This window comes from Petaurus breviceps, unplaced genomic scaffold (assembly GCF_028583685.1).
Source record: "Petaurus breviceps papuanus isolate PSGF00001 unplaced genomic scaffold, PetGlider_PUasm1.0 164, whole genome shotgun sequence".
Taxonomy (NCBI): Eukaryota; Metazoa; Chordata; class Mammalia; order Diprotodontia; family Petauridae; genus Petaurus; species Petaurus breviceps.
This window is the reverse complement of record NW_027185735.1, coordinates 13,490,096-13,516,643: the sequence shown is the minus strand read 5'-3', so window position 1 is coordinate 13,516,643 and position 26,548 is coordinate 13,490,096. Positions and strand designations below refer to the sequence as shown.

Below are 26,548 nucleotides of genomic sequence, written 5' to 3'. Positions count from 1 at the left end.
AATATTAAATGTATGCTTTTCAAATCTTAATACAATAAAAATTTACATTCAATAAATGGCCATGGAAAGAAAGGCTAAAAATTAATGAGAAACTAAATAATCTAATCCTAAAGAATGAGTGGGTCAAAGAACAAATCACAGAAACAATTGATAATTTCATTAAAGAGGAAGGCAATAATGAGACTAAATACCTAAATTTATGGGATACAGCCAAAGCAGTGCTTAGGGGAAAATGTATATCTCTAAATGCTCATATTGATAAAATAGAGATAGAGCAGATCAATGATGTGAGCATGCAACAACAACAAAAACTGGAAAAAGAAAAATTAATATCTCCAATTATATCAGCAATGCAATATTCACAATGCCTATGGCAATTAAAAATATGCTGATGTGGTTATTAATTAAAAAGTATATCAGGCTTGCTATATGGGGGATAAAGCTAGAACATTTATTAAAACACCAAATGACTGAGTCCCAAAACCAGAAAGTCAAAGCCATCAGAGTAGTTATGAAATTGGCACAGGTAGATAAAGTAGAAAGCACCCACATTCTCAAGCCTTTAAAACAGAACGGGCTACCTCAGGCAAAGGTCTTCCTCTCCCCACTCACAGCAACTACTCAGCATCTAGGAAGCATGCTCCTAGCAGCTCCGGCCCCTAGCAGTCCTCAGCAGGAGTCCTTAGAAGAAATTCTGGCTGGCTCAAAAAGGGGTTTGCGCCTCCACCTTGGCACTACCACTACCACTGCCGCTGCCACTGCCGCCATTGCTGCCACTGCTAGCCACTGCAGGAACTCTAGCTTGGCTTCCGCTTCCTCTTGCCCCACCCCTTCCTACTACATCAGCAAGTCCAATGGGGCATGGAAGATCTTGAAATCCCATAACCCTTACACCAATTAAATACCAAATTAAACATCCTAAAAATCAAAGGAGAAATAAAAAAAAAAAACTGAAAGTAAGAAAATTATTGAACTAATAAATAAAACTAGAAGCTGGTTTTATTTTTTTAAAAAAATAATAAAAATAAATAAATAAACCATTGGTTAGTTTGATTTTAAAAAAGAAATAGAAATGACCAGCATCAAAAATGAAAAGAGTGAACTTACCACCAATGAAAAGGAAATTATTTTTATTTTTTTTTTTATTTTTTGTTTTTTGGAGGGCAATTGAGTTTAAGTGATTTGCCCAAAGTCACATGGCTAGCTTTTGTGTTAAGTGTCTGAGGCCGGGTTTGAACTCAGGTACTCCTGACTCTGAAAAGCAAATTAAAGCAATTATTAGGACCTATTTTGCTCAATTTGATGCCAATAAATCTGACAATCTAAGTGAAATGGATGAATATTTACAAAAATATAAGTTTCTTTGATTAACAGAAGAGAAAATAGAACATTTAAATAACCTTATCTCAGAAAAAGAAATTGAACAAGCCATCAATGAACTCATTAAGAAAAAATCCCCAGGACAAAATGGATTGACAATTGGATTTTACCAAACATTTAAAAAACAATTAATTCTAATACTATCTAAATTATTTGGGAAAATAGGCACAAAAAGGAATCCTATCAAATCCCTTTTATCACATGTGGTTTTGATACCTAAACCACAAAGAGTTAAAACAGAAAGAGAACTACAGACCAATTTCCTTAATGAATATTGATGCAAAAAAATTTTAATAAAATACTAGCAAGGACATTATCACAAGGATCATACACTATGACCAGGTAGAATTTATGCCCAGAATGCAGGGTTTATTCAATATTAGGGAAATTATCAGTATAAAATGACCATATCAATAACAAAACCAACAGGAATCATATGATTATCTCAATAGATGAAGAGAAAACTTTTGACAAGATAATGTTAAAAGGAAAATTCTTCATTTGAGTTTTCACCCTGATTAATGGGCAAAACTCAGGACAAAGAGAATTAAAAGGAATTTATTATAAGTACATCAAAGTAGCAACATGTTAATAGGCTATTCATGAGAGATGTCTTCAAGGTGGGGCCAGTTTTTATAGGTAACTTTAAGACAATTCATATAGGGGCATCTCAGCAAAAGAGGTTGCATCTCAGTTCCTCCCCATGGTAGCAAAAATATAACAATATGTAGGTAGATCACAGGTAGGGGTAACTTGGTTATGTGAGCAATATCAGGAGACTGGGTGATTCCTCCCTTAACACTAATTGACCAGCAGGATGGGGAAAATAGGATATTAAGTCAACATACCTTTTTTTTCTTTTGCATTTCAATAGTTTCATTGAAAGATCACTTTCTTAGTACCAGAACACAATGGTACTTTGTTAGGTTGCTTCAGCCAACTTAAGTTTGCATTGATGAATTAGAAAGGAAATTCTTCAATGAATCAGGTGTTTAGAAGTAACTGAAGAGTGCATCTGCAAAACGCTTTACAAAATGAAGCATAAGACATGAGACATACTGTGGTTCTTTGGTTTACCTTTAGAGGGAAGTTTTTTCCCCCCACAACATGATGTCAAAGGGAAATTATAATTATAGCTATTGTGGAAGTTAAGCTATATATTGCACTGATTAACTATATGCTTTCTCTACCCTCTATATCAATTTAGATTCATTAACCTACAACTAGCCTTAAGTGCTCCACGTGCCACATAATTAGTCAATTAAATTGGTGCTTACTTGAATCTGGATAGACAACTCACTTTAGTCTAAATTGAGCTGTTACAGGAGCATTGTGACAACAGCATTCCCCATAGGTACTGCTTTTAAATACAAAGTTCCATACTAATGGTCCAACCTTAATCCTTATTTAAAAACTCTAGCATGTTAGCATTAGCTTATATTGCTTTAGAAGGGCACAGTTGAGGTTTCAAATTGGCAGACTATAAGAGTTGCTTGTATAAGAGAAAATTTTTTCTAAGATAAAAATCATTCTGTATAAAACTGTATACCATATCACTTGTTCCCTACAATAATGTTGAAGATCACTTAAATTTAACATCTGTCTACAATTTTAGTAGAATTTTATAATAAAATTTATATGAAAAATATGCCAAACAAAAATAAATCTTTAGAATTATTGGATTATCTAGTTGTATAAGGCTTTAACAAAGTTGTTTATACTGCCTCAAAGACTAGTAACCCTGACTATACTAAAGTACATCATACCATTTTTCTGAAGTTGATCTGTTTTTATATGAATTTGTATCACAATTCAAATTACATCAATTAAAGTCAATCACACCTTGCCCTCAATACTACCTATAATCAGTATACTGATCCAGATACTACTAGATTGGATCAATATTAACTGTCAATTCACAGTATAGTCTCCCATCCTTATTCTCCATTAGAGTTTCACATTTGAGTTTTAGTTTTCATAAACATGCTTCAAAGAAGATCATAATTTAGTCCTGAGCACATTTCTAACTGCAGCACACATAATCAATTTCCAACTACAGCCTGTTTTCCCCTCAAGTCTGCAAACATCAATCCTAACCTAGTTGCTATGTTTCAGACTTCACAGCTTAAATCCACTCTAATATTGGAGTCCACAGTTCTGATGTGAAATAAGCCTTCAAAATAGTTGAATTTCTTCACCATAAGAATCCTATTAAGACCCAGTTTCAGGGATTGTTGGAAGATGAGCAATTTTGTAATAACTATGCTTCAACTGACATGCAGTATGCCCAGATACAATCCACTTCAACTTTTGAACATTTGGTTTAGAACACTTGTTTGATGAGTATTCAGTTAGGCACTTTGTTACAAGTTCCTGCCAGAAGGTCAGATCTCTGCAAATTATCTTGGAATGTTTCTGAAGACATTCTACTCCTTCTGTCAATTCTATAAATTTCTGTGCTTGAATCTCCAGTGTAATTATAGACAATGCCAATACAGAAGGTTTTGCTTTAGAAAACATAATCCTACAATGGCATGCCTTAAGCTGAGCTTCCAGTCTTTCAAAACTCAAGTTCTTTCTCCTTTCAAATGGTAAGTTTTCATAAATGAGTGAATAATAGAGCTGTAGAAACTGAAAGGCAGTAGTCGCTTTGGCTTTCCAACACACCTTCTCTAACACTATCTTTTCCATTCTCATCAGGTCAGAAACTATGAATTTGTATTGGCTTATTCGTATCAAATCAGTGGGTAACAGGACATTTCTCTCTTCCTCTGTCGATTTCACAGCCAGATAGAAGCAACTTAGTCCCACTCATCCAAAATCTTTGGGCTGCACCTTCACTTTGGATAGAAGTCTGTCCAGTAAATTCACTGCTAGAGAAAAAGTCTCTGTGTCAAAACCAAAGAATTGAGTTAGGCTAAGAAGATCTTTCACTTCAAAGTCCCTCAGTCTTGCCGTCATTCATAGGCCATTATCATGAGCAGATCAAGCCACAGACCTTTGGCTGACATCTGGACCCCTGTTCCAACAGAACATTCAGCTGGTGCAGCAGTTTCTGAGCTTCAGTTGTTACCAGCGCCTCTATCATCTTGAGCTCCTCACAGCGGCTCTTCCCCAATAGCAAGCTCCCTCCCCCCCACCCCCCCCCCCCGCCTGTCCTCTCCTCACCCTGAAAAATTGGTCCAAACGTCCCGGATGACACAGGAACTATAAGAGGGAGAGGAGAGGGTCCGGGGGAGGGTGGGGGGAGATAATGGAAGGGGTTTATGGGGCAGCAGCTCCAGCAAGCTGAGAATGATACCAGTCCCAGCCCAAGGAGCGCTGAAGTCAACATAACTTTCAGTAATACAATGCTCATTCCTAATTTTTTTTGTAAATGATTATGCTTTTATTTTTAATATTTGTGACACTGTTAAAATTGCATTTCCTGTGACTAACATTTATTTAAGCCTAGGAGAATATAGGAATACAGAGGAAGATGAATAATTAATTATGGGAAAAGATGTTTCTCCAGGTTTTTGTGTAGCAGCAAGCACCCCAGCATCCCCAGGGTGGCTGCCAAAACAGGTTCTTAGATCTGCTTTTCTAAAGGAAAGCAACTCAAAATGGGTTAACAAGCTTACTTTAATCAATCAAACATATATTGTTTACCTAGTTCAGGGGGAAAAGGTCAGCACCCCGAACTTCAGAGTATACAGACAGAGGTTACAAGACAGAGAAACATATCAAGTAGACAGGCTTCCAAACTGTCCAACCATTACATCCATACCAAATCACAGTTACCAGAGAGGGAAGCATCAACATCTGGGTTTTACAAAGCTGGGGGGCTCTTAACAGCTGCCCAGAGTCTCATCTGGTCAAATCACACAACACTTCTCAAAGTGAGCTCCCAATGCTCATTCCTATTAAAAATGCTAGAGAGCATAGGAATAAATGGAGCTTTCCTTAAAATGAAGAACAGTATCCATTTAAAACCATCAGTAAGCATTATATGTGAAGGGAATAAGCTAGAATTCTTCTTAATAAGATCAGGACTGAAGCAAGGATGCCCATTATCACTACTATTATTTAGTATTATACTAGAAATGTTATGCATAGCAATAAAAGAAAAAGAAATTAAAGGAATTAGAATAGATAATGAAAAAACAAAGTTATCACTCTTTGCAGATGAAATGATGGTATACTTAGAGAATCAAGTAAAAAATTATTTGAAATAATTAACAATTTGTTTCTATGAACCTATACTTAAGTTTGCATTCAGTCCTGAGTCTATGAAAACAAACACGGAAATCTGAACTAGTTTTAGAAATAAATTCATAAGGTTGTTTGGTAGAGAAGGAAAGCCAGAAGAAGGCTCCCTCCCTAATCTCTATAAGGTTTACATGATATTGAGTTCTAGAGGAAATTACTTACAGGAAATACATGTTGCAATTGTAGACAGGGGTAGTAGGTAAGCATAAACGTTCAAATTTAGGGAATCCAAAACATAAGCATTGGGTAGACTCATGAGTTGGGTGGGATCAAAGTTTTGTTTCCCAGATAGGTCTCTGAGGTTAGTCAATTTCTAACCAATTCAAGGTAGATTCAAACAATAATAAATGCTTTCCAAAAAATATAATAAAATAGTTCCCTAAAAATCTTTCAATTCTCCTCATGCATTGAAAGGGATCCTAAAATGCCTATTTCTAAAAGCCCACAAATACACCTCAAAAAAGGCAATAATTGTGAGGTTACATTGTTCAGTTACTGTGAACAATTCATTGTTCAGTTACAGTGCCTAATGGGGCCTATGGTATTTGACTCCCACCCCATTGGTAGAATGTAGTCCCAGAGTTCTTCCCCTGTCCTTTCCTGCCCTCCCCTTCTAATCACATTCTTAGTGGAACTCCTCTGATCATCAACATTCCTAAAACCTAATTCCCAAGCTCTTTTCATCTGACTCTCCTCCCAGGGACTATTGAAGCTAATCTCCTTCCTGTATGCCTTCCCCCAGTCTGTTTTATTCACCAGTACTATTTAATGGGAGTCAGAAGAACTGGGTTCAAGCTTGGGGGTCTGTTATCTAGAAGGTTGAGGGGTGGGCAATGCTGGAGGCTGATTTAATCTCAACCGAAATGAAAACTTTCTAACAATCAGCAGTGGAAAGGACTGCCTTGTATTTAGTGACAATATCACTGAAGACTGGATGTCTACTTGTCAGATATATTGTAGAGATTGCTATTTAATAAAAGTGAACTAGATGCTCTCCAATTTCCCAATAAGTTTTGTCTTCCCCAAACTTCAAACTTCCCATGGAAAGAACCCAAGTCAACTCCTCTTCTGTCTCCCTGAGGTCAGTGTCATTTCTTCCTCCTGCCTTAATGAGTACCAATGATGGGGTGATGGGAACCTGGAACCCTAAAAGGAAAAGACCACATCTTTGAAAGCAACCCAGTCCCTGAATTTTCCCTCATATTTCAGTAGCCTAGATCACTGATACCTCCACCCAAGGATGTGGCCCACTCCAGCCCACTGGATCACTTAATTAGCTTACTTGACAGTCCTTTCAGTGTCACTCTTGGTCCACCCCAAACTACTTAATATTCATTTCACTGTAGCATCTGGCCCACTTCAGACTACTTACCACTCCTTAATCCCATCCAGATCCTTTCATTGTCCTTTATGTATACATAGGCCTCCCCTCCTCCCCACAATGATTTGCAGATTCCCTAAGAATCTGGACTGCTTCTATTGGTGTTACGATAAACCTTGTCATTTGACTGGAAGAAGGTTTGAGTGCATGAATTCTTTCCAGGTGGATGACTCCCTACACCCTGACATTTTGGGGTTCTCAGCAACCCCAAACTACATCACAAGGATATGGAAAAGGGAAGCTCAGAAATAATTAAAACTTCTCACAACAAAAGTGGGGATTTGGGCAAGAATTACTTAAATAATTTCATTGGCACAGACCTGATCTATAACACTTGTCTTCAAGGCAGAGGTGCATTGCTGCAGTATAGTCAACATTTCCTTACATGTTAGGTGGTCTAACTCTCTACTACAACCAGATATTAACCTCATAAATCTCCCTACAGAAAGTGGAGGAGTAGGATTTCCTTAGTCAGCAGCTAAGTAGAAAACCAGTCCCTGGAGTATCGAAAGTGCTTATCCTTTCTGGGAATGACATCACCATTAACTCTGAAGCTCCTGAAACTAGTCTGAAACCTTACCAGGATATTAGCAGTTATAGTAAGCCAACAGAGGCCAAGCCTACTGGTGAACTGAAGGATGGATCAGGAGAGGTTCAATTAAAGACTTCAGCCATAATTCCTGGATGGGAGAACTAGCCAATGAATTCTGGCAAAAGAGGCCAATGAAGTCTCCAGAAACAGGTTTTTGTTTTGTTTTGGGTTTCTTTGTTTCTTTGTTTACTGGGCAAGTTCTAGGTCTGAGAGGGAGGCTAGTTTTATTTCTTGACTTTCTTAGGAGTCAAAGATATTCATTCTTTGGGGGTTTTTTTTAGCTTTTAAAATTTAATATTTTATCCCAATTACATGTAAAAAATTTTACATTCATTTAAAAAAAGTTTTTGAGTTCCAAAATTTCTCCTTCCTTCCCTCTCTTCCACCCCTAGTTGAGAAGGCAAGCAATTTGATGTAGGTTACACATGTGTAGTCTTGTAAAACATATTTCCATGTTAAACATGTTGTGAAAAAATACACAGATTAAAAAAAACAGGAAAAATAAAGCAAAGAAAAAAGTATGCTTCCATCTGTATTCAAATGCAATCAGTTCTTTGTCTAGAGATTGATAGCATTTTTCATCACTAGTCCTTCAGAATTATCTTGGATGATTGAATTGCTGAGAATAGCTAAGTCATTCACAATTGATCATCATACAATATTGCTGATACTGTATATAATGTTATTTTGATTCTGTTCATTCCATTTTGCTTTACACTTCACTTTATTTTTGTAAATCTTTCTAGGTTTTTCTAAAAGCATCCTGTTCATCATTTCTTATAGCACAATAGCATTCCATCACAATCACAACTTGTATAGCCATTCTTCAATTGATGGATTTCCCCTTGATTTCCAATTCTTTGTCACCACTAAAAGAGCTGCTATAAATATTTTTGTGCATATAGATCCTTTTCCTTTTTGTCTTTTAACTCTTTGGGACACAGACCTAATGGGGGTATTGATTGGTCAAAGGGTATGCATGATTTTACAGCTTTTTCAGCATAATTCCAAAATGACTGAATCAACATACAACTTTGCATTAATGTCTCAATTTTCCCACATCCCCTCCAACATTTGTCATTTTTCCTTACTATGATATTAGCCAATCTGATAGCTCAGAGTTGTTTTAATTTTCATTTCTCTAATTAATACTGATTTAGAGCATTTTATATAACTGTAGAAAGCTTTGATTACTTCATCTGAAAGCTGCCTGTTTGTATCCTTTGACCATTTATCAAATGAAGAATGACTCAGTTTTCTAAATATTTGAGAAATGAGATCTATATCAGAGAAACTTGCTGTAATTTTTTCACAGTTATGAAAACTTTGTATTTCCCTCCATCCTTTCCCCCCCATGTATCCTTCTCTCTCTATGTGTGTCCCTCTCTCTCCTTTTATTCTCAAAAGTGTTTGCTTCTGTCTTCTACCTTTCCCAAACCACTCTCCCTTTTATCAGCCTCCCCATCCCTCCTACTTTGCTGTAGGGTAAGATAGATTTTTATATTCAATGGAGTGTGTATGTTATTCCCTCTTTGAGCCCCTTGTGATGAGAGTAAGGCTCATGTGCACTCTCCCCCTACCTCCCACTCCAATCTCTCCCTCCACTGTAAAATCTCTTTTGTGCCTCTTTTATGTCAGATAATTTCTATCTCTTTCCCCTTCTCTCAGTGCATTCCCCTTTCTCATCCCTGAATTTTATGTTTTTAGGTAATCATCCCATCATATTCAACTTATATCCATTCCCTCTATCTATGTATACCCCTTCTAACTGCCCTAATGAGAAAGGTTTTAGGAGTTACAAGTATCATTTTCCCATGTAGAAATGTAAAAATTTAACATTATTGAATCCCTCATGATTTTTCTTTTCTGTTTCCCTTTTTATGTTTCTCTTGAGTCTTGTATTTGAAAGTCAAATTTTCTATTCAGCTCTGGTCTTATCTTCCTTTCCCTCCCCCCTCCCCCACAAGCACTTAATAGAATTTTATTTCTTCCAATTACATGTAAAGATAGTTTTTCAATATTCACTTTTATAAGACTTTGAATTACTCTTTTTCCTTCCTTCTTCTCCTCCCTCCCCAAGATTATAAATAATCTGATATAGGCTATACATGTACAATCATATTAAACATTTTCACATAAGTCATGATGTAAAGAAGAATTAGAACCAACAGGAGAAACCAAAAGAAAGCAGAAATTTAAAAAAAAGGGAAGAGAGCAAATAGTATGTTTGGGTCTGCATTTAGAGTCTATAGTTCTTTTTCTGGATGTGGATAGCATTTTCCATCATGAGTCCTTTGGAGTTGTCTTAGATCTTTGCATTGCTGAGAAGAGCTAAGTCTATCAAAATTAATCAACACACAATTTTGCTATTTCTGGAGGACCTGAGTTCAAATCTAGCCTCAGACACTTAACACAAAAACTAGCCACATGACTTGGGCAAGTCACTTAACCCCAATTGCCCTACCTCCTCCCCTCCAAAAAGCAAAAAACAAGAACAATGTTACTATTTCTATGTATAATGTTCCCCTGGTTCTGCTCACTTCACTCAGCATCAGTTCACGTAAGTCTTTCCAGGTTTTTCTGAAATCTATCTGCTCATCATGTCTTATGGAAAAATAGTATTCATTACATTCATATGCCACAACTTGTTTAGCCATTCCCCAATTGATGAGCATCCCCTCAATTTCCAATTCTTGACCACCACAAAAAGAGCTGTTATAAATATTTTTGTATACATATGTTCTTTTCCCATATTTATGATCTCTTTAGGATACAGACTTAGAAGTGGTATTGCTGAGTCAAAGGGTATGCACAGTTTTACAGCCCTTTGTGCAAAAGTTCCAAATTGCTCTCTAGAATGGTTAGATCAGTTCACAACTCCACCAACAATGCATTAGTGTTCCAATTTTCCCACATCTTATCCAACATTTATAATTTTCCTGTTTTATCATGTTAGCCAATCTGATAGTTGTGATATGGTACCTCAGAGTTGTTTTGATTTGCATTTCTCTAATCAGTAGTAATTTAGAGCATTTTATGACTATATTATATTATATATATGACTATAAATAGCTTCAATTTCTTCATCTGAAAACTGATTGTTCATATCCTTTGTCCATTTATCAATTAGGGGATGACTTGTAGTCTTATAAATTTGGCTCATTTCTCTATATATTTTAGAAATGAGACCTTTATCAGAGACACTGGTTGTAAAAATTCTTTCTGTTTTCTGCTTCCTTTATGATCTTGTTTGTGCAAAAACTTTTCAATTTAATGTAATCAAAATTATCTATTTTGCATTTCATAATATTCTCTATCTCTTGTTTGGTCATAAATGTTTCTGTCCTCCATAAATCTGACAGGTAAAGTATTCTTTGCTTGCCTAGTTTGCTTATAGGTTTAGCCTTTATATCTAAGTCATTATAATGGCAATCAAAGGAGTATTTTGCTCCTTCTTTCAATTATGCAAGTACTTAACTCTTTGTTTCAGTTATTCAAAACTTAGCTTCTTGTTTCAGCTATTCCTGTGCCTTTGAACCCCTCCTGTGATTCCAAGGTGAGAGGAACTTGCTGATGCAACAGGAAGGGTGGAACAGGAAAGAGCAGAGCATATAAAAGTACAAGCATGAGATGGGACCAAGCAGAACTGAGAGGGAGAACATTGTGGTGTCAGCACTCTGTCCATCTGTTCTTTCTGTGTTGATTTGTGTTTGTGTTATTTTGTAAGACAGAAGCATTCTATCTGTTGAATTGTATTACTTTGTCAGACAGAAACACTCTGTGTATTGACTTGTATTGATTTCAGAGACAGAAAATGAATTGAAATGATAGTGCCGTCAATGTGTATGAATATTGTTGTAACTCTGCTAAGCTTAATATGTGTAAATATTGTTGTGGTTCTGTTAAGCTTTGTAGTCCCAGAAACAGAAACTGTGAAGGGATTGAAATGAACTAGTCACCATGAGCTTTGAGCTGGAACAGGAGCTGGGACAGGAGCTGGAAGCTGCCTACCTGTGAATCCAGGCAACATCATGTGAGTCCAGGCAAGAGTTGGGAGAGTTGCCTACCTGTGAATCCAGGTGACATTTGGGTGAATTCAGTCAAGAGCAGGGAAGAAGAACCATGGGGTTTGGAAGTCAGCCTCCAGTCAAGATGAAAGGACCTTTACTTAAGTACTTAATGCTGACTGAAAAGATTATGACTTACTGTGACCTAGAGGTGGGAGACCTTTGTACTTTCCTCTATCCCTTAAGGATGATAACTCCTTAAGAATGATTGAGTTAAGATTGGAAGCCAGTCTCTAATCAAGGTGAAAGAAGACTTTAGAGCAATACTTTATATTGATTGATTGAGATTGTTACTTATTGAATGATATCTTTTGTTTAAGACTATTTGGTCACTTTAGTAATAAGTTGTAATGTTTTATTATTGTGAATGTTATACTTTGGTTTCTGTGAATGTTTTGCTTCAGTTTACTGTTGAATAAGTAGAGAGTTCACTATACTGTTTGATCAGAACCTTAAAGTTATTCATAGCAGCAGTCCTCAGGAAAGGTGCTCATGCTTGACTTTACAGTTATATACTCATTTTGACTTGATCTTGGTATAGGGTATAAGATATTGGTCTATGCCTAGTATCTGCCATACTATTTTTCAGTTTTCCCAGCAGTTTTTGTTTAATAGTCGGAAGCAGGAGTCTTTGGGTTTATCAAACAGTAGATTACTATAGTCATTGACTACTTCTATATCTTGTGTACCTAATCTATTCCACTGATCCACCACTCTGTTTCTTAGCCAGTACCAAATAGTTTTGATGATTGCTATTTTAAAATACCATATAAGATCTGGTATGGTCAGGCCACCTTCCCTTGCATCTCTTTTCATTAATTCCCTCGGTATTCTGGACCTTTTGTTCTTCCAGATGAATTTTATTATTATTTTTATAGCACTATAAAATAATTTTTGGTAATTTGATTGGTATGGCACTAAATAAGTAAATTAATTTAAGTAGAATTGTCAATTTTATTATAGTAGCTTGGTCTAGCCATGAACAACTGATGTTTTTCCAATTATTTATATCTGGCTTTATTTGTGTGAAAAATGTTTTGTAATTGTGTTCATCTAGTTTCTGGGTTTGTTTTGGCAAGTAGACTCCCAAATATTTTATAATATCTAAAGTAACTTTAAATGGAATTTCTTTAATTCTTGCTGTTAGACTTTGCTAGTAATATATGGAAATATATTAGTAATTTGCTAGTAATATGGAAATGCTGATGATTTATGTGGGTTTATTTTATATCCTGCAACTTTGCTAAAGTTGTTTATTATTTCAAGTAGTTTTTTTTTACTTGATTCTGTAAGTATACCATCATATCATCTGTAAAGAGAGATAGCTTTGTTTCTTCTTGCTATTTTAATTCCTTCAATTTCTTTTTCTTCTCATATTGCCAAAGCTAACATTTCTAGCACAATATTGAATAACAGTGGTGATAATGGACATCTTTGTTTCACTCCTGATCTTATTGGAAATGCTTCTAGATTATCTCTATTACATATAATTATTGCTGATGGTTTTAAATAGATGCCACTTATCATTTTAAGGAAGACTCTGTTTATTCTTATGCTATCTAGTGTTTTTAATAGGAATGGGTGTTGTATTTTGTCAAAAGTTCTTCCTGCATATATTGAGATAGTCATATTATTACTGTTAGGTTTTTTTTTTGATATGGCGAATTATGCTGATAGCTTTCCTAATATTGAACCAACCCTGCATTCCTGGTATAAATCCTACCTGGCCATAGTATATTATCTTCATGTTAAATTGCTATAATCTCTTTGATAATATTTTATTTAAAATTTTTGTATCTATATTCATTAGGGAAATTGGTCTATAATTTTCTTTCTCTGTTTTCATTTTTCCCAGTTTAGATATCAGCACCATATTTGTATCATAATGAGAATTTTTGTAGGACTCCTTCTTTGCCTATTTTCCCACATAGTTTATATAGTATTGGAATTAATTGTTCTTTAAATGTTTGATAGAATTCACTGGTAAATCCATCTGGCCCTGGAGATTTTTTTCTTAGGGAGTTCATTGATGGTTTGTGCAATTTCTTTTTTCTGAAATGGAGTTAAGTATTTTATTTCCTCTTTTGTTAATCTGGACAACTCATATTTTTGTTAATATTCATCCATTTCATTTAAATTGTCATATTTATTGGCATACAGTTGGGAAAAATAGCTCCTAATTATTGTTTTAATTTCCTCTTCATTGGTGGTGATTCACTCTTTTCATTTTTGATACTGGTAATTTGGTTTTCTTCTTCCTTTTTAAAAAAACAAATCAACCAAAAGTTTTTCTATTTTATTGGCTTTCTCATAAAGCCAGCTACTAGCTTTATTTATTAGTACAATCATTTTCTTAGTTTCAATTTTATTAATCTCTCCTTTGGTTTTCAGAATTTCTAATTTTGTATTAATTGGGGATTTTTAATTTGTTATTTTTCTAGCTTTTTTAGTTGCATGACTAATTCATTGATCTCCTCTTTCTCTATTTTATTCATGTAATCATTGAGATATATAAAATTTCCCCTAAGAACTACTTTCACTGCATCCCATAAGTTTTGGTATGTTGTTTCATTATTATCATTATCTTGGATGAAATTATCAATTGTTTCTATGATCTGTTGTTTCACCCACTCATTGTTTAGGATTAGATTATTTACTTTCCAATTAGTTTTTAGCCTATATTTCCATGGTCCTTTATTACATATAATTTTTATTGCATCATGATCTGAAAAGGATGCATTTACTATTTCTGCCTTTCTGCATTGGATTGTGAGGTTTTTATGCCCTAATATATGGTTAGTTTTGTGTAGGTACCATGTACCACTGAGGAAAAGGTATATCCCTTTCTATCCTCATTCAATTTTCTCTGGAGCTCTACCATATCTAACTTTTCTAAAATTCTATTCACCTCCTTAACTTCTTTCTTATTTTGTAGTTAGATTTATATAGTTCAGAGAGGGGAAGGTTAGGGTTCCCCACTAGCATAGTTTTGCTATCTATTTCTTCCTGTAACTCCCTTAACTTCTCCTCTAATAATTTGGATGCTATAAAACTTGGTGCATATATGTTTAGTAATGATATTACTTCATTATCTATGATACCTTTTAGGAGGATGTAGTGTCCTTTCTTTCTGTTTTAATTAGATCTCTCTTTGCTTTTGCTTTATCTGAGATCAGGATTGCTACCCTTGCTTTTTTTTTTTTTTACTTCAGCTGAAGCATAATATATTCTACTCCAGTCTTTTACCTTTACTTTTTGTGTATCCCTTTTTTTCAAATGTGTTTCTTGTAAACAACATATTGTAGGATTATGGTTTTTGAGATTATATTCTAATAGGCAAGACAACACACATAGGTAACTACTTCCACTGGAGAAGGCTCCTTCGGACCTATCAAGAAAGACTAAAGAGTCCATTTCCCCTTTAGCTCTTCATTCTGAGAGGCAAGAGCCCTGGAAGTGTCTGTGTTCCTGAGAAAGTCTTAGCCAAGTCACAGTGTAGTGGGAAGCTGGGGACTGGTATAGTCTTCTGGATACAAATTCCCATGTGTTTATCTATTTGAACTTCTGGAGAATGGTGAGGCAGTGGTGGAAAGTTTGACTCCTCCCATTTCTAAAGGTGAAATGAGGCAGAAGACAGAGACATCAGAGGATAAAGAATGTAAGGAGAGTGTGGGCAGCAGCCACAGAAGCAAGGCTGTTTTCAAAGATAAGAAAGAAGGAATCATAACCAGAAAACACAATGGTAGTATCAGTGAGCTCAAGTGAGGAATTCCCTGGCACAAAATTGAGGTTCAAAGCAACAGGAAAGATTTTTATTAATATATATTTTTATAATTCTCCAAAGCAGAGAACAAATGGATCCAGATTCCTCTAGGCCCAAATGAGCCAATAAATTTGATGAGGTTGGAGGAGCTGATACTGTAGGATGGGATGCCTCAGGCATTTTTTTCCCTTACCACCAGCAGGTTTGTCCCTCCTTATTTGCAGGTTTGAAGAAAAGAAACAAATGGATGTGGCATTGGTACGGTTGTTGACAGCTGACTGGTGCTAACTGTGGGTCTATTTAGTTGTATGTAAAATGAAGGAATTATATAAATGTGTTTTTCAAGTTCCAATTCTGAATGTTTGTGAAGCTCTGAGATTTGATATCCATTTGATACCACCTCAGTTCAGTCTAAGTTTCAGTAAGATTTGAATGAATCTTCCTCTACTTTGGGCAAGTTCCTTCTCTTTGAGGTCTCATATTCGCTCTTTGGAAAATTAAGGAGTTGTACTAGATAAATCCCCTAATATCCCTTCTATTTCTGATATCTTGTCATACTTTTTTTTTTAAGCAATTGGGGTTAAGTAACTTGCTCAAGGCTACACGGCCAATTATTTCTGGGTATGGTGCTAAGTATCCGAGCCCAGATTTGATCCCCAGGTCATCCCGACACTGGAGCTGGTGCTCCCACTCGCTGAGCCACCTGGGCGCCCCTATCCTGTCATACTTTGATGACTTTTTGGAGGTGTAGGGGTTGACTTCAGGCCTTCTTTCAGTTTTCTTGTCCAGAATTCTTTTCCATAAGTGTTATTATTTCATCCACACTTCCAGTAATCCAGGATTCTTGGGTGCCAAGAGTGAAGAAACAAATGAATTTGTGAAGAAAATTAGATAAGATAGGAAATTATCAAATGGCAAACTTTCTCTTATTTGGGGGCAGCCTGCCCAGGAGAGGTTTCCTGGGATTTCTGTTTTCTCTCCTTTGTGATAGCATGAGTCCATCCTAAATATTATCTGCTCAGGAGTGGTTTGAAATGTTCATTTGGGACAATTGCTAGGCATAATTCTTTCTACAGATGTTTTATGGCCATATCTGCTGATTCAGGATCCTCAGTTATACCTTATCTGCTAGAGTGAGGGAAGCAAAGCACCTTTCAGCGTTGCTCTCACCTGTGATTCTGAGAAGCTATGGATTTATTGAGACCACATACGGGTAAAACCATTTTGACTGAAGGGCTAAACCAGATTGAGGGTAACAAACAGTTACTTAGTGGCTTGGAGGAATGTCTACTCCAAACATATGAAGACTTCCCCTGGTGAAATGGGCAGATGAGAACAATTTGTCCTGATGGCTATGAAAGTGGCTGAAACAGGTGTTGTAGAATGCTTAAAACTTTGTCAAATATTAAAATACCAAACTCATCCACTGCATCATGGGCTATAGACAGTTGTCTTGATTTTTGTCATGCATTGAATTTTGATGACTCTGGAAGAGAGAGTGAGGCTGATGACTTTGTGCAACTTAGCCTCACTTAAATCCAATTCACGTGCAAATCAAGACAGCACTTCATGATATCACTGGTCCTCTTTGAAAACAAAGGATGAGATAGAATAAAGGTAGCAGAGAAAAGGAAAATACTGAGCTCTCCCCAAAACACCTCAAAACCACTTTAAATAATTCCTCAAAACAAATTCTGAAGCCACAGATCCTACAAAAGGTGGGGATGAAACAATTTCCCAGTCCAAAACAATTTAGAATGTCAGGCAGAAAAGGTCTGTTGCACCAGGGTGAAAATGGAGTGCAGTCTGGCATAGCCTGCACCCCAGGAAACTAGCAGTAGGCCTTTGGAATGAGTGAATCAGTGGCAGCAATGAAGGTTTCCAGACATCTCAGCCCACTTTTACCCCATGGCAAAGGGGTCAGACTGGTCAGAGGGAAAATGCAGGGGCCCCTTTTCTAGCACTCAGGGTAGAAATCTGTTACATTGCCCATCCCTGAGTCTAGGTCACAGTTCTGAGTCTTTAGTCCCAGGGTGAGGAGGAGCACTAGCATACCAGAGCTTGAAATATCAGAGGAGCTGTGCCCTGGTCACAGTTACAGGGTGGAAATAAGTGCTTATGGCCACTCACAGACAAGAGCACAGCTCAGGAGAGTAGTGAACATACCTCTCCCTACATCACACCACCTTGGAAGAACCAAATACTTACTGGTCCCCAGAATTATCTCTGAAAACAGTTGCACAAAAACCTGAAGCTTGTTACAGTGCCCCTTCCAATCTGGAAGTAGAGTCCTACTTTAACTAAAAGTGAAAAATCAAGTAATAGTCTGGGAAAATGGGCAAACAACAGAAAAAAGACCCTGACTATAGAAAGTTACTATGGTGACAGGGAAGATCAAAACATAAACTCAGAAGAAGACAACAAAGTCAATACTGTTACATCCAAAGCCTCAAAGAAAAACATGAATTGGTCTCAGATCATCAAAGAGCTCAAAAAGCATTTTTAAAATCAAATAGAAGAGATAGAGGGAAAATTGGAAGGAGAAATGAGAGTGATGCAAGAAAATCATGAAAAAAAAGAATCAATAACTTGGTAATAGAGGCACAAAAAAATACTGAAGAAAATAACACCTAAAAAAAAACAGTAGATAAGGTGGCAAAAGAAGCACAAAAATCCAAATGAAGAGAAGAATGCCTTGAAAAGCAGAATTAGACAAATGGAAAAGGAGATATAAAAATTCACTGAAGAAAATAATTCCTTTAAAATTAGAATTGGGCAGGTGGAAGCTAATGACTTTATGGCACATCAGGAAACAAATAAAACAAAATCAAAAGAGTGAAAAATAGAAGAAAATGTGAAATAGCTCATCAGAAAAACAACAGGCTGGGAAAATAGTACAGGAGGGATAATTTAAGAATTATTGGACTACCATGATAAAAAAAAAAAGAGCCTAGACATCATCTTTCAAGAAATTATCAAGGAAAACTTCCATGATACTCTAGAGCCAGTGGGTAAAATAGAAATTGAAAAAATCCATAATCACCTCCTGAAAGAGATCCTCAAATGAAAACTCCCAGGAGTATTATAGCCAAATTCCAGAGCTCCCAGGTCAAGGAGAAAGTATTGCAAGCAACCAAAAAGAAAAAAAATTCAAATATCATGAAGTTATCATCAGAATTACACAAGGTCTAGTATTTTCTACAATAATGGATAAGAGGGCTTAGAATAGATATTCTGGAGGGCAAAAGAGCTTGAATTACAACCAAGAATCACCTACCCAGCAAAATTCAGTATAATTCTTCAGGGAGAAAAATGGACAGATATTCAGTGAAACAGATGACTTTCAAGAATTCCTGAGGAAAAGACCAAAGCTGAATAGAAAATTTGACTTTCAAATACAAAGCATAAAAAAGGTACATAGAAAAGAGAAATCATAAGGGATTTAATAAGATTAAACTTTTACATTTCTACATGGGAAAATGATACTTGTAATTCCTAAAATCTTTCTCATTATTAGGGCATTTACAAGGTATATACATAGACATAGGACATAGGTGTGAATTGAATATGAGGGGACAATTATCTAAAAAAAAATAAAACTCAAGGATGAGAAAGAGGAATGCACTGGGAGAAGGGGAAAAGGAGAGAGAGAAATTATCTGACATAAAAGAGGCACAAAAGAGCTCTTTTACAGTGGAGAGGAAGATGGGGGGGGGGAGTTTCTGCATGAACCTTACTCTCATCAGAATTGGCTCAAAGAAGGAATAACATATACACTTAGTGGGGTATAGAAATCTATCATACCATACCGGAAGGTAGGAGGGAAGGGGATAAGACAAGGGGTGAGAAGGCAGATAAAAGGAAGGGTGGTTTGAAGAAGTTAAGAGACAGAAGCAAACCACTTTTGAGAATGAATAGGAAAGGAGAAAATAGGGGAAATAGAGGGAAATACATAGCAATCATAATGATGAAAAGAAATTTACAGCAAGTTTCTCTGATAAAGACCTAATTTCTCAAATATTTAGAGAACTCAGTTGAATTTTAGAAATAAGAGCCATTCCTCAAATGATAAATGGTCAAAGGATGTGAACAGGCAGTTTTCAGATGAAGTAACCAAAGCTATCAAGAGTTATATGAAAAAATGCTATAAATCAGTATTGATTAGAGAAAGGAAAATTAAAACAATTCTGAGCTACCACCCTACACCTATCATATTGGCTAATATGACAAAAAAGGAAAATAACAAATGTTGGAGAGGGGGATGCAGGAAAATTGAGACACTAATACAGTGTTGGTGAAGTTGTATTCAGCCATTCTGGAGAGCAATTTGGAATTATGTTAAAAGGGGACCAGTCAATACCACTACAAGGTCTGTGTCTTGAAACAAAAAGGAAAAGGACCTATATGTACAAACATATTTAGAGCAGCTCTTAGTGGTGGCAAAGAATAGGAAATTGAGGGGATATCGATCAATTGGGAAATGACTGTACAATTTATTGTGATTGTGATGAATATTATTGTACCATTAGAAATGACAAGCAGGATGATTTCAGAAAAATCTGGAAAGACTTACATGAACTGATGCAAAGCAAATTGAGCAGAATGAGGAGAACATTGTATATAGGATCAGCAATATTGTATGATGATCAACTGTGAATGACTTAGTTATTCTCAATAATATGGTGATCCAAGATAATTTTGAAGGACTTATGATGAAAAATGCTATCCATCTCCAGAGAAGGAACTGATGGAATCCGGGTGCAGTTGCACACTTTTCCTTAATTTTTTTTTTTGCTTTTTTTTGAGGGCTGTTGGGGTTAAGTGACTTGCCCAAGGTCATATAGCTAGTAAGTGTCTGAGGCTGGATTTGAACTCAGGTCCTCCTGACTTCAGGGCTGGTGCTCTATTCACTGTCCCACCTAGCTGCCCCTATTTACTTAATTTTTCTTGGGAGTTTTTGTCTGTGTTTTCATTCACAACATAACTAACATGGAATGTGTTGCATGACTGCATATGTATAACTTATATCAAATTGCTTGCCTTCTCAATGAAGGGGTGAAGGGATGGAAGGAGGGAAAGCATTTGGAACTCAAAAGTTTTTAAAATGAATATTAAAAATTATTTTTACATGTAATTTAGGAAAAAATAAAATATTAATTAAAAAAGAGTAATAGTCACAAGGTATTAGAGTATTATTGGCCAATCAAATCATTTTTTTCAATACCTTTTTTCTGAGTTACCCTTACCTAACTGCAACCACAAAAATCATGGAGATCATTGTGATTCAAATCTGCCAACTAAGTTCAAATAATCTAGATCTAGGTCTGGTGATTCAGACTAGAGACTGGAATACAATGAAACCCTCATCATCCATAAAATTCAATAAAAATTACTTTACTTATAACAACAAATTTAAAAGTATATTTTTCATATTGACTAACAAAATAGGTGTTGCTTTCCTCTCCCTCTACATTCACCAAGGCAGTCATGCTGGATCAGAAAGACATCCGGAAGAGTTGGGAAAATTCTATAACCCTTGTGCATCTCATAGGCTAGAGATGTCTACTGACAAAGCTACATCAATGATTTAAGTCCTAGTTGTCTAGACCAATAAAATCTTAAGGACGACATCCCTGCCCCCTTTAAACGAGATCAATTCCGTCCATGTAAAAGAAATAACACCCCCACTACACTCTCAGGGTACTAATGGTGTGCTAAAGAGGTGTGGAGAATTACAGTATTAGCATTCCAAGACTCTTCACTGCCCCCAACCCACTCCCTACCCCCAATAGTTTGCCACACATTTTACAGAACAGTTTATTACCATAAATGATGGACCATGAGGATTTCACTTCCAGTAAATATGGAAAGAATTTTACAGAGACTTGCCTATTGTATATGGGATTTTTTTTTTCCTCCCATGGCCAAATGACTATTGTCTGTCTCCATCATCAACAAAAAGGTAAAATAAATCAAAAAGTAGTCCTCCATACTTCAAGTTATCAGGGGAAATGGTATTCCTTAAAAAAAACATAAAAGAAGAACATTTTTTCAATGGGTCAACAAAGTATCTGAAAAGGCAGAGGGAATGTTGATTTCTGTCAGGTGGTTGGAGGGTGAAAGAATCATAAAACCTTTGAACACTTGAACATTTGGAGCTAAGAAATAAATATCTGGCTATTTAGAGGCTACCCAGTGGTTAGAGTATTGGATTCGGCATCAAGAAGACCTGAGTTACAATCCTGCCAAGACACTTGCTAGCTGTGTGCCCCTGGTTATGTCACTTAACCTCTTGTAGATTGTTTTCTCAGCTGTAAAGTGAGACTAATCATAGCACTTACCTGCGAGGATCAAATGAGATGATTTATGTTAATAAATGTAAAGTACTTTGGAAACCTTAAAGCCCTATAAAATGTTATCCATGTGACTGATTCTTTTTTTTTTTTTTAAGCAATCCGGGTTAAGTAACTTTCTCAAGGTTACACAGCCAGTTTTTTTTTTTTTTTTTTTTGGTGGGTGTGTGGGTGTTAAGTATCTGAGGCCGGAACTGATCCCAGGTCTCCCGGGCCAGCGCTCTTACTCACTGCGCCATATGGCCGCCCCATATGTGACTGGTTCTTACCAGAGAATGTGGTGCTCAGAAGTCACTGCCTGTCCTCCGATGAAGGAGGCTGGAGATTTATAAGTTCTGTGAGGTGAGAAATCACCCAGGAAGGATGCAAAAAAGAGCTCAGGAGTCACAGATATTGACTCTCTGGTAGGGGAAACTTGGGCAGACACTTATCAGCCTGACAATGATGGAGAAGTCTGTTATGTTCTCAGGAAATTATCTAAGATGAGAAAGAAATTTTCCCAAGACATTTCAAACTAGATGACTTTTAAATTTTTGTTGCTGTTGTTGAGTTGTGTCTGACATCGTGATCCCATTTGGGGTTTTCTTGGTAAAGATACTGGTGTGGTTTGCCATTTTCTTCTCCAGCTCATTTTTAAAGATGAGGAACTGAGGCAGACAGGGTTAAATGACTTGTCTAGGGTCACACAACTAGTAAGTGTCTGAGGTCAGATTTGAACTCAGGAAGAGGAGTGTTTCTGACTCCAGGCCTGGCACTCTATCCACTGTGCTGCCTAGTTGCTCAAACTATATGACTATTACCTACTTTGAGGTATACACACAGGGATGATGCTACCAGAGGAACCTAGGAAACACCCCTAAGGATCTTGGACAAAGAAACTGAAGATAGAAGGCAAGGATTTGAGATGAAAAAGCCACCTAGTTAAGTTAATATTGGAGAATGGGTCTAGATTTCTGAACCATGTCTTATAATCCAGTCTGGAGTAGATATGAATGTCTTTTGTTTTAACCTTGAAAATCTAATCAAAGCAGCTTTGAAACTGAAAAGAAACTGAAAACAAAGGGGTACTTTGTTCAATGCTGGATATAAACTATGGATCACAGAATCATAAACTTAGAGCTAGAAGAGAAATAGAAATCATTTCATTTACTTGGCTCATTTTAAAGATGAGGATAATGAAGCACAGAGAGACTTTCCCAAGATCATAACAGCTAGTAAGAGTTTGAGAAAAGATGTGAATTTGGCTTTTTCTGAGTCTAAATTCAACATTCTAACCACTGACCTTATCCTCCAAGTGAAGAGAGCACTGAGTTTGGAGAGGAACTGTATTGAATGCCAAGTTCTAGCATTTACTACCCCTACAAGCTTAGGCAAACCATTTAACCCTTTGGGCTCCAGTTTCACTATCTGTAAAGTTATAGAAACCCTCAAGCAAGGAATCAAATTTAACCTCATAGGTATCATAAGTAAGAGACTTAAGAGGATCACTAGAATATGGTTCCAGACAGGCAAAGAAACAAAGGAGTGGAGTAGCATTGCATAGAGATCCATTCATGTGAAGAGCTATGACGATAGGGAAGCATGGCACAGAGTGGAATGGAGGATTTGATGAAGATGTCAGATTGTAAAAGAAGCCTTTTCCAGTCCTTGATCTTAGTACCTTTCCTTTCAGAGTGATCCTAATTTATCCTGTATATATCTTGTATGGGGTCCTTGATCTTCCCTATGTACATACAGCTGTTTTCATGCTGTTTCCCCCAGCCACGGGGCACAGTGGATGGAGCACTGGGCCTGGAGTCAGGAAGACCTGAGTGCAAATTGGCTTCAGACACTTCCTAGCTGTGTGACCCTGGGCAAGTCACCGGATTGTGAGGACCAAGTAAGATATTATTCGTAATGAGGACAGAAACAGTATTTCCATCAGAATGTCTAGAGATCACCTAGACATGGTTGTCTAAAATAGATAAGTATGTTAGGAAATAGATCACAAACCCTGTACAGAGATGTGAGATGGTAGTAATGGGAAACTAGACATCTGCTAGAGCTAAAAGATAGGGCAACTCATAATATTTTATTTGCTTTAGTAATAATTTCCCCTTTCAAAGAGGAAAGGAACCAACAAAGCATATTTATATTTTGGATCTGATTCTCACCAACAAGTAGGAATTTATTGCTAGGGTGGAAATAATAGGACCCACTGGGCATATGAGGGTGTATTAGGATACAAAATAGCTCAGATCCCCTACAAACATTCCCACTGGGCTTAGAAATGCACTACTCTGGAAAGAAAGCATGAATTTCTGGAAAGAAAAAGCTTCTACACTCGAGTCTACAGAGGGATTTTCCATGGTCCTGCAGAGACCCTGGGACAGGCAACCTGGGGTAGGTTGACTGAGGGGTAAAAAAGGCTCCTGTAGCCCCTAGAGGCTTTAGCACTCCTTGCCTGATCCCAACACTGACCTAGCCGAGTTCCAGTCTTCCATGAAGCTCAAAGCCTGGGGCTACAGCAGCTCAGCCAGAGAGAGCAACTTTTGGGTGTTCCAGGGAGGTCCAGTGAGACCCTGCCCAGCCACGGGAAAAAGTCCCTAGGCAAAATCCAGGCCTAGAGATCCCTGAAAGCTGTGGCAGAAGCCCATAATGGCATAGCTCCTGAGCCCAGTCGCAGAAGTGAAAGACCCCAGGCAGAACCTTTTTGGTTGAAGTATATGAAGAAAATATGCCCTTACAGATATATGTAGCTGGAAAAGGAAGGAGTGTTTTAATAGTCTTCTCAGCCAATTGTGACCATTCTTCTTTGATACTACACCAAAATAAATGATGTTTTCTCAAAGGTTAGCGGCAATGTTGAATGTGAAACCACATTAATGAATGAATGAGAGCGACAACAGTACATGTCATTATTATAAAAATAGTTTTGAGCTTAGGGACCCCATTCCTCAGATCACTCTTTGAGAACTGCTAAGAGAGGTCTATCAGTAGTTTTGTTCTGTTTTTATGTTCTATTTATCTTAAGAGAAGACAAAAATGGGACTGTACTAAGAAGAAAAGAAGGAAGAAGAGGAAGGAAATTACTTTTGCATAATAGAAGTTATTCTGGGCTGGGTGAGATTCAGGCCAATCCCCTGGTAGTATAGGTTGATATTAGAACAAAATGAGACACTTATAAGTCATCCAAGTCATTTAATAAACATTTGTTAAGGGCTACTGTGTGCTAGGCATGCTAAGTATTGGGGTTACAAAGAAAAATGGTTTCTCTTCTCAAGAAACTCACAGTTGAATAGGCAAGGGGAAAGAGAATAAGCATATATATAGCACCTACTATATGTCAGGCACTGTGCCTCATTTGATGCTCACAACAAACCTGTGAGGTAGGTATAAATCCCTGTTTTTACAGTTGAGGTAACTGAGACATACAGAGGTTAAGTGACTTGCTCTGGGTCACACAGCTAGTAAGTGTCTGAAGCTGGATTAGAACTCAGGTCTTCTGACTTCAGACCCAGTGGTCTATCCACTGTGCCACCCAAATGGGGGAGACAAAACACAAAAAAGCTGTGTACAAAGATGCAATGTGTGGGATAAATTGGGGGTAACTCAAAGAGAAGGCACTAATGTTAAGGACAGGAAAAGGTTTCTTGTAGAAGATAAGATTTTAGCTGGGACTTGAACGAAGCCAAGGGAGTCAAGAAGTAGAGATGTGGAAAGAGAATTCCAGGAAGGAGTGACAGCAAATGAAAATACATGGACCTAGGGAAAGGAATGTGTTGTATAATGAACAGCAAAGACTTCAGTGTCAGTGGATCTCAAAGTATTCAGGATCAAGTCAAGTATAAAAAGACTGAAAAGGAGAAAGGGGGCAGGTTATGAAGGACTTTAAAAGTCAGACATAGAATTTTCTATTTAATCTTAGAGGAGATGGGGAACAACTGAAGCATACTGAATGGGGGTGCAGGATGCAGTAGGTGATGTCATGGGTCAGACCTATGCTTTAGGAAGATCAATTCAACAGCAGAGTAGAGGATGTATTGGAGAGGAGGACTTGTGCAGGGAGACCAATCAGCAGGCTATTGCAATAAGCCAGGTATGAGATGATGTGGGTTTGTACCAGGGTGGTGGCAAGCTGAGAGGGCAGAAGAGGCTGTATACAAGAATATACATTATGGGGGTGGCTAGGTGGTGCAGTGGCCCTGGAGTCAGGAGGACCTGAGTTCAAATCTGGCCTCAGACACTTAATACAAAAACTAGCTGTGTGACCTTGGGCAAGTCACTTAACCCCAATTGCCCTCCAAAAAGCAAAAAAAAAAAGGAATATACATTATGTTATATGTTATGAAGCTAGAATAGACAGGCTTGGCAATGGATAGGGTGAGGGTGAGTGTGAGGAGTTGAGGATGATGTCTAGGTTGTGAGTATGGGTGACTGGGAGAATGGTGGTACCTTATACAATAATAGGGAAATTAGGAAGAAGGGAGGGTTGGGTGAACATCATGAGCTCAGTTTTAGATATGAGTTTCTATAAGACTTTTTTTTTTTTTTTGCTTTTTGGAGGGGAGAAGGCAGGGGAATTGGGGTTAAGTGACTTGCTCAAGGTCACATGGCTAGAACATGTTAAGTATCTGAGGTCAGATTTAAACTCAGGTATTCCTGACTCCAGGGGCAGTGCTCTGTACACTGTGCCATCTAGCCACCCCTTGATAGGACTTCTAGTTCTGGATGTTCGATAGACAATTGGAGATGAGAGACTGGACCATAGCAAAGAAGTTT

At 37.1% G+C, this 26,548-nt stretch overlaps 1 long non-coding RNA gene and 1 pseudogene across 1 annotated transcript in view; one reads left to right on the top strand and one right to left on the bottom strand.

The window, feature by feature from the left end:
• LOC138156873 (uncharacterized) overlaps window positions 1-26,548 on the top strand; it is a 56,911-nt gene that overhangs the window by 17,686 nt on the left and 12,677 nt on the right. The gene's annotated exons all lie outside the window — the stretch shown is intronic.
• Window positions 1,618-4,468, bottom strand: LOC138156868 (cyclin-G1 pseudogene; annotated as a pseudogene).